This window comes from Sciurus carolinensis, unplaced genomic scaffold, assembly GCF_902686445.1.
Source record: "Sciurus carolinensis unplaced genomic scaffold, mSciCar1.2, whole genome shotgun sequence".
In the NCBI taxonomy this organism is placed as follows: domain Eukaryota; kingdom Metazoa; phylum Chordata; class Mammalia; order Rodentia; family Sciuridae; genus Sciurus; species Sciurus carolinensis.
In genome coordinates, this window is record NW_025920120.1 from 4,257,907 (window position 1) to 4,272,810 (window position 14,904).

At 33.4% G+C, this 14,904-nt stretch overlaps 1 pseudogene; it reads right to left on the minus strand.

Moving 5' to 3' along the window:
- Positions 1-14,192: 14,192 nt before the first annotated feature.
- On the minus strand, positions 14,193-14,629 carry LOC124973746 (AP-1 complex subunit sigma-2-like; annotated as a pseudogene).
- Positions 14,630-14,904: the final 275 nt, after the last annotated feature.

Consider the following 14,904-nt stretch of genomic DNA (forward strand, 5'->3'; position numbering starts at 1 on the left):
AAGAAACAATTGGAAAAATTAACAAAATAAATAGTTGGTTCTTTGAAAAAAATAAATAAAATTGATAAACCCTTAGCCACACTAACAAAGAGAAAGAGGGAGAAAACTCAAATTACTAAAATTCGGAATGAACAAGGAAACATCACAACAGACACGAGTGAAATACAAAACATAATTAGAAGCTATTTCAAAAATCTATACTCCAACAAAACAGAAAACCTCGAAGACATCAACAAATTTCCAGAGACATATGAACTACCTAAACTGAACGAGGAAGACATACACAACTTAAATAAACCAATTTCAAGCAATGAAATAGAAGAGGTCATCAAAAGCCTACCAACAAAGAAAAGTCCAGGACCAGATGGGTTCTCAGCCGAGTTCTACAAAACCTTTAAAGAAGAGCTCATTCCAATACTCTTCAAAATTTTCCATGAAATAGAGGAGGAGGGAACCCTCCCAAACTCGTTCTATGAAGCCAATATCACCCTGATACCTAAACCAGACAGAGACACATCGAGGAAAGAAAATTTAAGACCAATATCCTTAATGAACATCGATGCAAAAGTTCTCAACAAAATTTTAGCAAATCGCATACAAATATATATTAAAAAGATAGTGCACCACGATCAAGTGGGTTTTATCCCAGGGATGCAAGGTTGGTTCAACATTCGGAAATCAATAAATGTCATTCACCATATCAACAGACTTAAAGTTAAGAATCACATGATTATTTCAATAGATGTAGAAAAAGCATTTGATAAAATACAGCATCCCTTCATGCTCAAAACACTAGAAAAAATTGGGGTAGTGGGAACATTGCTAAACATTATAAAGGCAATCTACGCTAAGCCCATGGCTAATATCATTCTAAATGGTGAAAAACTGAAAGCGTTCCCCCTAAAAACTGGAACAAGGCAGGGATGCCCTCTTTCACCACTTCTATTCAACATCGTCCTTGAGACTCTAGCCAGAGCAATCAGACAAACCACGGAAATTAAAGGGATATGAATAGGAAAAGAAGAACTCAAACTATCCCTATTCGCTGATGACATGATTATATATTTAGAGGAACCTGGAAATTCCACCAGAAATCTTTTAGAACTCATAAGTGAATTCAGTAAAGTAGCAGGTTACAAGATCAATGCTCATAAATCCAATGCATTTTTATACATAAGTGATGAATCTTCAGAAAGAGAAATTAGGAAAACTACCCCATTCACAATAGCATCGAAAAAAATAAAATACTTGGGAATCAATCTCACAAAAGAGGTGAAAGACCTCTACAATGAGAACTACAGAACACTAAAGAAAGAAATTAAAGAAAACCTTAGAAGATGGAAAGATCTCCCATGTTCCTGGATAGGCAGAATTAATATCGTCAAAATGGCTATACTACCTAAAGTGCTATACAGATTCAATGCAATTCGAATTAAAATCCCAATGATGTACCTTGCAGAAATAGAGCAAGCAATTATGAAATTCATCTGGAAGAATAAAAAACCTAGAATAGCTAAAGCAATCCTCAGTAGCAAGAGCGAAGCAGGGGGTATTGCAATACCAGATCTTCAACTCTACTACAAAGCAATAGTAACAAAAACGGCATGGTATTGGTACCAAAATAGACAGGTAGATCAATGGTGCAGAATAGAGGACATGGACACAAACCCAAATAAATACAATTTTCTCATACTAGACAAAGGTTCCAACAATATGCAATGGAGAAAAGATAGCCTCTTCAACAAATGGTGCCGGGAAAACTGGAAAACCATGTGCAATCGAATGAAATTAAACCCCTATCTCTCACCCTACACAAAACTCAACTCAAAATGGATCAAGAACCTCGGAATCAGACCAGAGACCCTGCATCTTATAGAAGAAAAAGTAGGTCCAAATCTTCAACTTGTTGGCTTAGGATCAGACTGCCTTAACAGGACTCCCATAGCACAAGAAATAAAAGCAAGAATCAACAACTGGGATAGATTCAAACTAAAAGCTTTCTCTCAGCAGAAAAAACTATCAGAAATGTGAAGAGAGAGCCTACAGAGTGGGAGAATATCTTTGCCAAACATACCTCAGATAGAGGGCTAATTTCCAGAATCTATAAAGAACTCAAAAAACTCTACACGAAGAATACAAATAATCCAATCAACAAATGGTCTAAGAAAATGAACAGCACTTCATAGAAGAAGATGTACAAGTAATCAACAGATATATGAAAAAATGTTCAACATCCCTAGTAATAAGGGAAATGCAAATCAAAACTACCCTAAGATTTCATCTCACCCCAATTAGAATGGCGATTATCAAGAATGCAAGCAACAATAGGTGTTGGCGAGGATGTGGTGAAAAAGGAACACTCATACATTGCTGGTGGGGTTGCAAATTAGTGCAGCCACTCTGGAAAGCAGTGTGGAGATTCCTCAGAATGCTTGGAATGGAAACACCATTTGACCCAGCTATCCCACTCCTTGGCCTATACCCAAAGGACTTAAAATCAGCATACTACAGAGATACAGTCACATCAATGTTCATTGCTGCTCAATTCACCATAGCCAGATGGTGGAACCAACCTAGATGCCCTTCAGTTGATGAATGGATAAAGAAACTGTGGCATATTTATACAATGGAATATTACTCTGCAATGAAGAATGATAAATTATGGCACTTGTAGGCAAATGGTCGAAATTGGAGAATATCATGCTAAGTGAGATAAGCCAATCTCAAAAAACTGAAGGACGAATGATCTCGCTGATAAGCAGATGAGGACATATAATGGGGGGTGGCAGGTGCTAGCATTAGGTTTAGGGTTAGGTTTAGAGTTAGGCTAAGGAGAGAGGTAAGAATGAAGGAAAGAAGGACTGTGTAGAGGGAAAAGAGGGGTGGGAGGGGTGGGGGGAGGGGAAAATAAAATAAACATCATTACCCTATGTAAATGTAAAAAAAATGTTAAAGAATTGAAACATGCCTTATATTTCTAGCAACATTTGAAAATTTTCCTATCTCAATGAAATGTAGATCAAAATATATTGCTTTAATAAGTAAAGGTGGTTGCAAAAAATATATAGGCAATACCCTGGAAGCAAATTAACAGAGAGAACTGAAGTCAAGAGCTCTTAAGCATAAACAGACTGCCCCTTTCTTGGTAGGGGTTGCTTATACTGGCAGGAAAGTGCTTGGGTTTAGGTGCACAGTGAGATAAAAGGTGAAGCCTTGGGTGTCTAAACCGCAACTGAGTTCTCATAGAAACACCATCTCTTGCAAAATTATTACAAGGTAAGTTTGGTAGTATCAGACTATTAATAAAAACTGGAATGCCTCCTGACACAACAAAGTTATGTTATTAACAAACAAGTGTTATTCAAACACAACTGCTCATTGGTAGTTTTGATCCCATTAAGAAAATTGAAAACAATGCAGGCTTATATCAGAACTTTACTAATCTTTCAGGTGAGTAAGAGATTTCTTTGCTGTAATAGTTTTTGAGAACCAGAAGAACACTTACTTGCTCAATTTTTGTGCCATTCACTACATAATAGGTAGAGATCCAGTAAATTTAAATTTCATCTCATTCCCTAATACTTTCAACATTGCTTTCTTTAATCTAGACCAAGAGTCCAGTGCAAGAATAGATGTTTTAGTATGGTTCCTGAACTAAACATATTTTTGTTTGTTTATTTTGTTTTGTTTTGTTTTTGCATTTTAAATGCTACTAATCAAAGAAAAGAATATGCAACAGAGACCATAGTCCACAAAACCTAAAAATGTACTAACAAGCCCCTGGTTTAGACAATCAACAGTCAGTCAAGCCCTGACCTGTAGTGTTTTCTGATTTCCTTTGGCACTAATTCTCCATAGCAGACTTCATGCTACAAACACAACACTGAATGTGTAACAATGGAAAGAATATGCAGTAGCACATCATTACATGGTTCTTTGTAATAAATATACCACAGAAGTAACTCTTACCACATAGATAACAATAGTAAAAAGCACAAGAATAATCAGAAATAATTACTCTTGCATATTCACTACTTTTGCTTCTGAATTTATCTTAATTATAACTATATGATTAAAAATTAATAATAGAAATGTTTAACAGACAAAATTGCTGGAAATTTAAGAATCATCTTTCAGTGTGAACTGACTGCAGCATAAAATTCTTTAACGTCACACATACACAGGTAAAGGCTACATTTATTATCCACAGATAAAAACTGCATGAGTTCATATTTCCAAATTTTATGAAACACATCAGGAAATAATCTGCCATGGCAAGAAAGAATGCAAGCAGTACAAAAAATGCTCAGAAACTTCAGTAAATATAATTATCTAATAAAAGAATAAAATTATTTTGTTTAGCTGGGTGTGGGGTGGCACACACCTGTAATGCTGAGGCAGGAGGATGGTGAGTTCAAAACTAGTCTCAGCAAAAACAAGGCACTTCACAACTGAGTAAGACCCAGTCTCTAAATAAAGTATAAAATAGGATGGGGATGTGGCTCAGTGGTTCATTGCCCCTGAGTTCAGTCCTGGTAACCCAAAAAATTTCAAGAAATTTTGAATTGTGTTTAAAAACATAACATGTTGCAAAAGTCAAATCAATCATGAATTTTAAAAAAGAAACCATGAGGGCTGTCATTAAGGCTCAGTGGTAAAGTGTACACCCAGCACATGTGAGGCACTTGTGTTCCCTCCTTAGCACCACATAAAAATAAATAAAGACCTTGTGCCCACCTGCAAATAAAAAGTTTTTTGAAATTTTTAAAAATAGACACCACCAAAAATGATCAGGGAAATAGACATAAAATAAATAGAATTTTCAGATATGTATTTTCCTGGGTATGTAAAAGGACATAATAATAAAAGAGTAACCTCTGAGGTGATAATCTAATTACTCTACTAGTCTATAGTGATTATTTCAAGCACTAATGAGGTATGATCCTAAATTAAGCACCACCCTAAGCTTCCAATCATTTTGAAATTCTGCATGTCCTTCTTATAGGATTTGGTTCCTTTCTGATGGACAGGTATTCAAATATTACTTTTCTGTAGTATCAAAAATACCCTCTCTAGAACTTCTATCTTTCTGATGTCCTTCCTACTCTTAACTTGTTTTTTAACTGGCAAAGAGAAATCAGATAATAAAGGCTGGCAGACTGAAACCAAAATACATGCATGTTCTACAATCAGAAAGTTAGATGAAATACACAAATAATCAAATTACTAAATCTGCTTCCATTTCTGGGCATTACCATAATGGGGCCAGGGCTTGCTCCAGTATCACTGTGGGGTCTCACCAATGGGGGTTTCTTGAAAGAACCTGTGTACTGGTGGAGAAAGGAATGCATGCTGTGAGATGGTGGAGGCCTGCCAGTCTTCACCAAAGGCTCTGTGGTTCACAGTATTTGAAAATCATTCCATCACAGCCCAAGATTCAGGATCACATGGGACAGCAAAGCATAAAACTGAAGTTGTAACAGAGATCAGTACATATAATCTCATGTCTAGAACTATTCATACAAAGCAGTACAGTTAAAATAATTTCTTATGAAAAATATTTATAAAAATATTTTAATTTAGCTAATATCTATCCCTTTCTCATGTAATAAAAATTAGATAATCAAAAACTAATATACTCATTTTATCCATTTGTTGACTTTAACTATCTCAAGATTATTTACATCCATTCTTTCATGAATTTACTACCTAGTATGTGCTTTATGATGAAGCATGCTATAGAATATAAAAGATATAATCCTTGCCTAAATAAACTTATATTCCTATTGAGAGACATCTAGAAAAGTGTGTAAATTAGTGAATTAAACAAAAAACTTAAGTATCAGTTATACAGAGACTTTGAAATTACTGTCCCAAATTTGATATTTTAATATAAATAATCTTTAAATAATCACAGGTCTATTACCAAGCAGAAACATTTCTAAAATATAATGCTTTAAAGTTATTTAGGACAGGTGCAGTGGTGCATAATCCCAGAGGTTCACGAGACTGAGGCAGAAGAATTGCAAGTTCAAAGCCAACCACAGCAACCTGGCTAGGCTCTAAGTAACTCAACAAATCCTGTTTTTAAATAAAATATAAAAAAGGATGAAGATGTGCCTCAGTACTTAAGTGCCCCTGGGTTCAATCCCTGGTACCAAAAATAAGTTATTTAGTTATAAGTGGCAAATAATATGAACAAGACTTTGTAAACCTGTTTCAACTTTTTTGAGTATAACCCTAGGAACAGAATTGCTGCTTCAAACAATGATTTTATATTTAAATGGTATGAATTAATTTTTGAAAAATTTAAAAGAATTAAACATTTAAAAAATCTCTATTCTTGCAAGTACTTTAGATAAAATTCTACATTTTAGTATAAAAATTTTTATTCTAACAATGAACCTAAAGTCCATAAGGAAAGAATGTGATGGAAGCAATTATTAGGCACTGACCAAAAAGATGCAGAATTTCTGTCAAATCTATTAGTGAAAGCAAGGGAATATGCAATATCATATTGTGGTAGTCCTTGCTACCTGCAATCTCTTCAGTATCTATTAAGATGCTCCCAAGTATTATATCAAGTAAGTCTATTGAAGAAGAAATTCAACAGTTTCTATTTTTTCTTCTATACTACCTGTCAAAAGTCACTATTGTAAAAGGGAATGTTATTAAAGAAAACAAAATATACTATTTGAAAACAATTACATGTTGTCAACATTTCATTAGGTTGTAAACTAAGCATTTTTTAATAAATAACACAGAACTATTTCAGAAAATATGCAGTTAGTTTAAAATATTAACTAACTCTCAAAAAAGTAGGTTCATTTTCTTTGATTCATAGCTTTTTTAAAAAAGAGGTATGTCTTGTGGTCAAATACTCATTAATGATATGTCCTGGGGTTAAGGTTGTGGCTCAGTGGTAGAATACTTGCCTTGCATGTGTGAGACACTGGGTTCAATTCTCAGAAGTACATATAAATTAATGTATAAAATAAATGTTAATAAGTAATCATTTTTTTAAAAGAAAATGTCCTAGTCAAATGTTGTGGTACATGCTTACAATCTCAGAGGCTTGGGGGTCTGTGACAGAAGGACTGTGAATCCAAAGCTGCCTCAGCAACTTAGTGAGACCCTGAGCAACTTAGCAAGACCCTTTCTCAAAATAAAAAATACAAAGTGATGGGGGTGGTTCTCAGTGTTGTAGCACCCTTGGGTTCAATTGCTAGTACCCCCCCTAAAAGAAAGAAAAGAAAAAAGTGTCCTAGTCAGGTACAGTGACTCATGCTACCTGGGTAATTGAAGTAGGAGGATCACCAAATCAAATCCAACAATTTACCAAGACTGTTTCAAAATTAAAACTAAAAATAACTAGGTATACGTCCAAGGGTACAGTTGTTCTCGGTTCAATTCCCATTACCACCCCTTCTGTCACAGACAAACATGTACCATAAACCACCCATGAAGATGCATACTGTGCTTATTTTATTTCTGAATATCACTGGCAAACATAATCGCAAGTCTCTTCTACCTTAAAAATAAACACACTGAGCTGGGCATGCTAACAAGAATCACAAGTTCAAAGGTAGCCTTAACTATGTAGCAAGGTCCTAAGCAATTTAGCAAGACCCTAAACAAATTACCAAGACCCCATCTCAAAGTGTTAAAAAGGGCTAGAGATGTGACTCAGTGGTGAAGCACCATTGGGATCAATCCCTGGTATCAAAAAACAAAGAAAAAATGTCCCCAAACACACTGAATTTAAGTAATACCAAGAATTCAATGGGTTTCTGAAAGAAAATTAGAATTTTGTTTCAGGTATCTAGCAGATATCATATTGCAAGAAAAACAGAAGACTATATAGTAATTTTGGGATTTGATACAAAGGCAACTTTTCCCCTCCTTAGTGTAACTATATCCAAATTATTATTTCAAATTTCCTACTAGTCCATCTCTCCTGTCCCATACCAAACACAAAACAACAGCACTCAGTGAAATCTCAGCAGAAGCTAGGAGGTCTGGGAAAATAGATACAATGTTGTAGACTTTGAAGCAAAGAAAACTAGTCTGTAAAGTATTTATTCTGCCAACATGATGGGTATCCTTGAGGAAATAACAACCCTTCAGAGAAAAGGAAATATGGTATCTGAAGCCTTGGTACACTAAATGACTTCCCTGGAGTTATCCAACCAAGTGTTTCAGCATATCAAATCCCAAACCATGACTTCTGACTTAAAATGCACATTCCTTTCCACTATGCCTTTTCCTCTCTCACAGCACAAGCACCTACATGCAAAGCAAGGGGTGAGGGTGATCATGCTTTACCTGCTGCCACAAATCTCTACAGCAGAATCTCTGGCACAGTGAGGGAAGGCTTGTCAGGTAATCTGTGTGTCATGACACACTGTCAGCCAGTCATGTAAGCTCCTTTCTGGTAATTATGACATTCCTAGGGATATTTTCACTTTGAATATTAGACTTGTTCTAAAAATGTGACTCAGTTTACATTTTAATTCATTCACTTTAACAAGCTCTTTATTTTATATCATTATCTGTGTATTACTACTTTGACTTGTAAAAAGGACTATCACATAAAAGAAACATTATATGTCTACCTGCTCTATGTGCTCTGTACTACAGATAAAGTCTGTGACAAACATAAAATTGAAAAACAATAAAATTTATTCATGAAGAAGAACTTTAGAATTTAGTAAAGAGTCAATATGCATATAGCATGTTGAAAAACTATGCTGAGACCACAAATTTTACAAATGTTCTATGCATTTTTAAGCTGCATTAATTCAGGTTATAAGACTAGCACAAATAATTAAATGTCAATTTAAATGTGAAAATATTTATTTAACAATTAGGATAATATTATGCAATATATTATTATTTATGAACTACTAAAAACAGAAATATGGGATGGAATAATTCATTATGACTTTAGACAGGCATAGTAACAATATTGTAGTGAAAGTAGAATATTCAAGTAAGCAAGATAAAGTTATATAATTTTGTGTTTCCTAAAACACCAGGGAATGAGAGAAGTAAAAGTTCATTATTATGACTTTATCTAGACAGTAAATTTACATTGTCTATAAATTAAAAGGGGGAAGCATCTTCTCCATCCCAAATATGTACTATTATCCTTGCTGCTGTTTTATTTGATAGTCATATTTCAGCTAATTCAGATAATGATTCACCAATATTCTGGCATCCTCAAAGGGTGAGGAATAGCTTTCTCTCAAACTTTTTCATCCTATCAAATGAATGTGGCTTGAAAAAATTCCGAAAGAATAAACACAAAAGTGAAGTTATTAATATTGTACTGCTCAAGAAAATAATGTCATTCTGCATTTCCTGGGAATCTTCAAAACAGGAATATGATGAATATAATCAGGAACATTTACTTTGTCAAACATCACAAAATTCAACCTTCTGTTTAAAAAGATGCATTTGCTAATTAATGCTATATTTATTTGGCATTAATAAATAGAAATTTTGCAATATTTCAAATTCAATCATAATAATAAAATTTAGAAGGATCAGAAATTTTTTTAAAATGTACTTTCTAAAAGATTCTAGTCCTACAAACCAAAATCACATAGGAACGAGTCAGTAGATATCTTCAGATATAACCATGGGTTAGGAGAGGTAAAGAGGAAAGGATAAAGAATAATATTTGGGGCTGGGGAGATAGCTCAGTCAGTAGAGTGCTTGTCTTGCAGGCACAAGGCCCAGCACCGCAAAAAAAAAAAAAAAAAAAAAAAAAAGAATAATCTTTGACCTTTTACTATCCCATCTTTATGTATTAAAATTTTTTCTCAAAGAAGTTCACTGGTCCAAGTCAGACAAATAAAAATAATTAGACTTAAAAACAGGATTGCCATTGACTTTATCCTCCACATTATAGCATCTCTGAAATTAGGATGTATTTCACAATTAATAGGATGTCAAAATGTAATTGAGAGCATTTTTTCTTTCTTATACATACATAAATGAATGATACAATTCATGGTGTAGTCTTACAAATGATGAAACATTGTACTCACTCCCAAACCCATTTCTTCAACAATTTACCCATCACTTCTTTCTGATTTACTTTCTGACTTGCAATGAGCAGGTTTACCAGATCACCATTATGTTATAAGCATTATCCTACATAAGAGTAAGGTCCTCATAAACTCCTTTTTGCTTGGACTGGGGTTGTGGCTCAGTGGTGGAGTGCTTGCTGGGCATATGTGAGGCACTGGATTCAATTCTCAGTACCACATAAAAATAAATAAATAAAATAAAGGAATTATATCTATCTACAACTAATATATTAAAAAACTCCTTTATGCTAAAATACATGATTTACCAACTACCTTTGTTTACCTATTTCTGTCTATGTTTGGCTTATTGTCTCCTAAGGCTCTATTCTAAGTAGTTGAGTTTGCTGAACAGGTGAACTCTTCATAAGATACTAGTGATGTAATAATTTTTGTTTGCACAGAGGCTGAATGGAGGGTATTATGTACAAATTTATGAGTAGCAATAATTTTGTTTCTTACCATCTCCATGCTATATTTACTATGCCTTTCAAAATAAAATCTACAAGAAAAATATACAACCACACACATGGAAACAGCAAGAATTACAATTACAGTATAATAAAGACTTTTTTTTGCTCCTAAGCTGTAAAATAGGAGATGGACTTTGGCAAATTATTGAAAACACTTCATGCCTTAGCTTGGTTTGGTTATAACACCAAAATTACAAGTATATTTTGCTGAATATTTTCTATTAATTTATCTTTTAGATTACTATTCCTCTTTTCATCTGTATCTAACCTGCAATTTAACTTATCTATTAGGTTCTTAATTTTAGTTACAATAATTTTTGTTTCAAAATTTCCTTTTCTTTTCTATAGATTTCATTTTCTAGTAAAATTTTCAATCTCAGCATGCATTTTCATAAGTAGATTAGTAATCATGTTTTAATGCTTCTGTAACTCACAAGTCTGTGAAATCTGTATTAAGACTATTTTGATGCTTTGAACTGTTTCTGTTCTTGATTTATTTCTCTTGGACTTACTGTAAACTTAGCAATTTTTTATTAACTGCCAAACACTCTATGTGAATGATTTTATGAAATGCCTATAGGAAAAATATACAGATTCTAGATGCTGTTACCTTCCACCAAAAAAAAAATAATAATAATTCTTTTCTAGAAGGAAGTCAAAGTAGATGAACAGATCAACTCAATTCAATCAGGAACAGAGATTTCTTGAGACTGAGTTTGAGCACTATTATAAAGAGTGTCCTGCCTGTGGTTTGTCCTCACTCTTATGACACAGCCCTTCAACAGATTCCACTGTAACCTGAGGCAGAACAACAAACTATCAAAGCCTCCATGAAACTTCTCCAGTTGCTTTTTGCTTATATTTGTACCCTACTCAGCTTTTATCCTTTTTCTCTACACAGCTTAAGAGTTAGAAAACTCAGGAGAAAACCCAGTACAGAATGTGTCTTTATACTTTTCTCCTGAATATTAAATGACTCAGCATCTCTACAAGGCCTTCAAAAGGATTTTAGTTTCCTAGCACTTCTAGTAGTTTCAGCAGAAGCTTTAGACTTCTACAAGTTACTCCATCATAGGTAAAAATGGAGGGTTTGATATGGATTTAAAGATAACATAACACAGGTATTTTACCAAGCAAGGAGGTAGCCAATGAAATCAAAATTTGAATCCAGAAAGAAACCTGTTTAGTATAGGGCTGTCCTAAATGGTATCTCATATCTGAATATCAAACTTATTGAGCTACCTTTACCATCAGTCATCAATGCCATTCATTTAAACATACTAGATATTTAGATGAACCAAGCTATGTCACTCCCATTTCTCTAGATGAATCTGAAAAAAGACTTTACCCTAGAGACACAAGAGAGAATCCCTCTAACAAGTCATCAATCATGGTAATTTTGTCAACCCCAACAGAGTCATCAAGAAATCTATATTCTACAAAAGTCCTAAGAGCTGGTAGCTCATAACCACCAGCTTCTTAGAGAGCAAACCTTTAAACACATTCATATGGTTACTGATGTCTAACCAATTACATAGTCATCATTTCAGAATCTGGGCATACCACTTTTTTTAATGGAGACCTGCCTATTTCAAAATTTTTGAAAACTGGAACCTGCCTATTGTTCATACTTACAAATAGGAATAAAATTAAGAAAATATAACAGAAATGATTTGTATCACATACTAACAGATCAATTATATATGTATTCTGTATACATTATAGCATAGAGTCTGGCTATTTGAAACAGCAGTCAGCAGCCAAAAGTGACTAATGAGTACCTGAAAGAAGTTAGTACAAAATGAGTTGTGCCATAAATGTGAAATATACATTAAATTTCAGACTTAGTAGGAAAAAAATATAAAATAAATCAGTAATTGTTATGCATATCATAGAAAAAGAAAATAGAAATGGTAGCTGTTGGGGGAAGAAGTGAAATGAGAATTACTGATTACCTGGTACAGATCTTCAGTTTTACAAGATAAAAACATTTCTCAGAGACAGATAATGGTGATGGTAGCAAAACAATATGAAGTATTTTCATAATGACAAACACAATAATGGTTAAGTCAGTACATATTAAATGTATTTTTAAAAAACTAAAAGCCCTTAGTTGCCTTGTACAGTAATGAGCATTTATTATCTCACAAAATTTTAACTTTAGTTAAATTTTAATTGTTCTACTGATAATGCAGAAAAGATACTTTGGATATATTTAAGGAATACATTACTAAATTAAATCCATCTTTAAGAAAATCTTATAAAATACATGTTCTAAAACTTCCTAGAGAGTATGGAAAAAGTCCTTCCCATGTATGAGTTCATTTCTGAGTGAAAAATATAAGGGCTGTCTGTTTAGCTAAATATTTCCCAAGAATTAGATCAATAATGTTAGATTGGGGATAAAGAGTTGGGTAGTGGAATAATGAGTTTCAGATTATCAGATTCAGATGTAGCAAAAGTATGAGTACTCCATGGAAAAGGAGGAGGGAGAAAAATAATAATGACAGAAACAGGAAACCTTCATTAATAGTAATCCACATGGAAATAACTTTGATAGTTGCTATTATTTTATTTTAGATGAAATAATTTTATTTTTGACATGCAAGAAAAGCTATTTCAGGATCTACTAATTTAAAGCAAGCAGCCATATACAGATAACAAAAGCAAAAACTTGGTACAGCCCAGCACAAAGCATCCAAAGCAAACAAGCTAACCCCTGAATATAATTACTTTTTAAGGTAACTGTGACCACAAAATATGTTTCTTAAATGAAGATCTGTACATTATTTGAAAGTACTCAAATGATGCCTTGATGTGAACCATACATTCCAGGGACTTAATATTTTAATTATATGGTTCCACTGTGGGGATGTAGGGTATGTTTTGGGAGAAAAAATAAATAATGGAGGGTATGGAGTGGTCCAAAATAACCCCTGAGTGAATTGCACTGCAGCTTTTATTTATGAGATATCCTTATTTTTTATGCCCGAGTGGCTGCAAAATAAAAAACAAATTAATAAATATATTTTATTTATAATATATAATTAGGTATAATTAAATATATAATTAGGTATTGAGACAGCATGAGAATTTTTAAACTATATAAATAAGTTCAGTATTGATATATGGAAAGAGGTATCACTGAGCAATATATAGTGCAGAAAACATTTCTAACATAGCTTTCTGACAGTTCTTAAAAACATTGATCAATATCATAATATAGCACAAATGTGATTTAATAAATATGCACTACAAAATTTCTCAACTGAAAGTTTTAAATATTTTACATGAGTACAAATTAATTTTAGTTTCTTGTGTTATTTAAGCATACTCTTTTATGTGGTACATTAGAACATTCTAACTCAGTTTTCAAGAAAATCACAGTATAATTTTGCTTTGTTTTTTATTCCCCTTCAACAATTGAAGACTGAACAACACTAAATATTATGGCACTGCTTACTTGGCAGAGTATATCATCCAAATTCTCTATTAATGGTACTGGTTCTGAAATATTCTATTATTATTTTACAAGATAGTTACCAAGGTAAGGATATTTTCTTTCATAAATATTTCAGCTTTCCTACTTCCTCTGCAAAATTATGCATATTTGATGAGTATTCATTTAGTGCACATTAAAATATTCATGTTTGACTCTTATAGTAAATAAGCTTGCTCAATTGCTTTAAAAACATTTTTCTTGGATGTTTCCTTAACTTTCCCTCCCAAAAGAAACTCATCCAAAATAAAATAAGCTTTCTCAAAATGAAAAATGATATCAAGTTCACAACAATGTCAAGTAATTTACACATAACAGTTAATTATTTCCAGGCTACTTAATTCATTTTCCTGATCCTCAATAGCACAGCAAAAGACAGACCAGAATATCTTTTGAAAATGATCTTCAGATCTCACCACACAAGGAAGCACATTTGGGTTTCCTTGATAAATGGTCTGAAAAAGTTCTTATGTGATCTTTTTCTTCTCTTTATCTGACATTGGGACATACCATTTCAGTATTCTACACTTGACCTGACAACTGAAAAACAACATACACTGCATGGCAGCTGCTGGCCATGGACATGGTGGAGCTTAGCAAGGGTGACTGAGGGGAAGCACCTGGAAGTGTGCTAAGGAAAAGAGGCCATGCTGCTGTGGTGAGGCAGATTTCAAGATATGGAATATCTGGCAGAGTGCATTGAACAAAAATGAAGATGGGTTTATATGGGAAAAGATATATAATTAGAAAAATAGGAAAAAGTTAGAAAGATGAACAGGACATTAGGACTTTAGAACAGAGTGCCAAGAAATTTTGGGTGTCATTTGTATTTAATTTT